This window comes from Priapulus caudatus, unplaced genomic scaffold, assembly GCF_000485595.1.
Source record: "Priapulus caudatus unplaced genomic scaffold, Priapulus_caudatus-5.0.1 Scaffold1317, whole genome shotgun sequence".
NCBI lineage: Eukaryota > Metazoa > Priapulida > Priapulimorpha > Priapulimorphida > Priapulidae > Priapulus > Priapulus caudatus.
The window spans coordinates 21,269-24,669 of NW_014578378.1; the positions used below are offsets into that span (position 1 = coordinate 21,269).

Here is a 3,401-nt window from a genome sequence, read left to right on the forward strand (position 1 = left end):
CTCTCTCTCTCTCTCTCTGTCTCGCTCGCTCGCTCTCTCTCGCAATATTTCTCGTCACACACGCACGCACGCACGCACACACGCACACATACACACTCTCTCCCTCTCTCACTCTCTCTGTATCTGTCTCTCTCTCTCGCAATATTTCTCTCTTTCTCGGGCGCTATATATACACACACACACACATATATATATATATATATATCATTTATATATACTCGCCTTTATCCGTTTCTTTCCTTTGCTCACTTCCTTACTCCCCTCTCGCGGATAGTATGGCCCACGACCAGTCAAGCATGGAAAAACATTTGCAGCAAAATGACCGTATTTCAGCCGAAACTTTTTCACTCCCCGAGGCACAAAATGTGAATTTACGCCTATATTACACGCGCACGCGTGCGTGCGACCATGCCCGCGTGTGCGCGTCCGTGGGTGTATGTGTGTATGTGTGATTATGTGACTGTAAAAACACGCATTATAGCCGTATATCCACTTTTTGTGCTTTGGGGGAGAAAAAGTTTCATTCGAAATACGGCCATTTGCTGGTGAAAGTTTTTCTGCTTGACTAGTCGTGGGCGATACTATCCACGAAAGGGGAGTAAGGATGTGAGAAAGAGGGAAGTGGACGGAGAGAGAAAAGACGGAGACAGGAGAGTATATAGGGATATACCAGTATATAGAGAGGTGGCTTCCTCTCTCCCCCTCCTCTCTGCCTTTGACATCTTGACATCCTCGCACAAAGAAACCTCCCAGATTCTCACGGAAACGCGTGTTGTAAACACAGTAGACGATCACGGAGCGTGCGCAGTGCCTCCAGTATTAATACCCCTTTCCCCTCTCCCTCTATCTCTCTCTCCCTCTCTCTCTCTCTCTCTCTCTCCCTCTCTCTTGCAAGTTTTCTCTTTCTCGGGCGCTATATATATATACTCTCCTCTCTCCGTTTCTTCCTCTTCCTCACTTCCTTACCCTGACTGCCTCACTTTTCTTCTCATCTCTCTCGCTCTCTCTGTCTCGTTTCTCACCGCTCTCTTTCTTCTCCGGCTTCCTCTGTCCTCCTCTCTGGCTTCCGCTGTCCTCCTGTCTGCCTTCCTCTCTCCTCCTCTCTGGCTTCCTCTCCTTCTATTCCCTCTTTCTATCACTCCCTCTCCTCTCTCACACATCCTGCTTCCACCAACTCTAACTGACACGGTAGAATAATTTATTGAGAAAGTACCCCGATTTAGTAACACTGTTTTATTTTTCAGCTAGTATAGTACCTAGCAAATAATCTTAAACCAGATCCAACCTCTCCCCTCCTCTTCTCTTGCTTCCTCTCTCCTTCTATCATCTCTTTCTACCACTCCCTCTCCTCTCTCACACATCCTGCTTCCACCAACTCTTAACTGACACAGTAGAATAATTTATTGAGCAAGTCCCAAGATTTAGTAACAATGTTTTATTGTTTAGTTAGTATAGTACCTAGCAAATATATAACACATCAGTCTTAAACCAGACACTGACACTGTCATTTCATTCTGATATGATAGCATCTAAGAAAGATACATTGTTTGACAAATGTGGTCTACTTCATGTGGCAGTCAAATATTCTAACTTTCTATATATTGTAAAATAACAACATGAACTCAAAGAACACCTGTGTGTTACCTTAAGCTTAGCTTCAGAATGCGTGTAGTAATAGCAGGGGCGAATAATGACAGTCTGTCATTATTCATTTCTGGTAATAGGTGTGTAGTTTTCTCACTATGGTTGCTCATAAGTGACCAGCTTAATCTCATGTTTAGAGAACACACCTGCAGTGTACAAAGTAACGTGAGTAAATAAGTAAGCATACAAGGCACCAGTTTTAAAACGCATTTTAAAACCATGGCGCACACCAGCAAATTCTAAATGATAAGATAGATGAAGGGAAAATACTCATATTAAACTTGGTTGAAACTTCGTCACGGTGCATGACACGCAATACAACCTGTATCTAGTGATGTAACAGGTTTTTTGAAGACGAAATAAAATGTCGTTGCAATATATAGTAACTGTATATATTGCGAATGACAGTAGTTTACATGAAAGTAACACAACCTAGTAAAGCTTAGTAATAACTGTGTAAAAAAAGCCATCTAGCTTTTTTATAGTAATAACCCTACTTCTACTATTTTTGAAGGATACATGTGATCTAGACATTACATGGAATGGAATGTGGGTAGATTATCAATTTTATTGGGTAGTAATTGGTAGAGGGTTACTAGTAGACAAAATATTTAACTGCGAACCCGGGTTGGCGGCAGACAGAATAACCAGATCTTCTTCTTCTTCTTTCGCATTATTAGTCCCACTGTGGGGGTCGCTGCAGTGGACTCCTCTCCTCCATTTTTTCCTATCCTCCACCTCGTGTGTCACCAATCCCTTCTTTTTAAAGTCATTCTACATGCAGTCCTTCCATCTTGTCCTTGGTCTCCCCCTTCCTCTTCTACCTGGTGGTTGCATGTTCAGCATGCGTCTTCCTATGTAGTTCTCCTCTCATCTCATCACATGTCAAGACAGAATAACCAGATCAACCATCTATTTGCCTGTACTTGAATTTGAATTTGTAAAATAACTTCTCACTTTACAACACCTTCATTATTCGATTTCGCTATAAAGAAGAAGAGACACTTGTATTTTCAAGCTCAATCATAGGTTTACAAGGCATTCACCCATCAGCATTCCACACAATTCCCATGTACTTACAGTTGCACACTGGCCAGTGTTGCCATCCAAAGTCCATCAATGAGATTAGCAGCCTCCAGCTTCTCAAATTCTCTCTTCCTGGTTTTTACGACATCACGTATGGTCACTGAAAAGCACATTAGCGAAGTTCTTGATTCCTTCTTTCTTCCTTCTCTTCTGCCTCCCTCCCCCACCCCCCCGCTTCACTCTATCAGCAATAATTTTTCGGCAAAACGATTTCCAATGGATGCAATTGAATTCTGTACACCAGAAACATTCATATCTGTTATCAAATTGATGTGATTCTACATTGAGAATTTTTGAATGTTTTCACACAATGATCGCCACTTGGCTGTAATTGCTTCTCAACCGGTACATCCATAATGGCAACTGCATAACTAAGGGTTTCACTAACATTACATCAAATACACGTCAACTCATTCGTGACGTAGTGAGCGTAGCGAGTGAGTGGCATAGTCTTACAATGCAATTGATCTGACGTAGTGATGAAATCGTGAAATTAATGAATGGAAGAGCAAATGTGCGCGTGCATGCATGCGCATGCACATGCATGCACATGCACATGCACATGCACATGCACATGCACATGCATGCACATGCATGCTCTCTCTCTCTCTCTCTCTCTCTCTCTCTCTCTCTCTCTCTCTCACACACACACACACACACACACACACACA

The 3,401-nt window shown here is 42.5% G+C and overlaps 1 long non-coding RNA gene across 1 annotated transcript in view; it reads right to left on the reverse strand.

Annotated features, from left to right (window-relative positions):
• Positions 1-2,317: 2,317 nt before the first annotated feature.
• LOC106816228 overlaps positions 2,318-3,401 on the reverse strand; it is a 1,965-nt gene continuing 881 nt past the window's right edge. Inside the window, exons 2-3 of the long non-coding RNA XR_001394856.1 lie at positions 2,725-2,830; positions 2,318-2,518 (exon numbers count right to left, since the gene is read on the reverse strand). This is a non-coding gene — a long non-coding RNA (uncharacterized LOC106816228). The remainder of the gene's footprint in view (positions 2,519-2,724; positions 2,831-3,401) is intronic.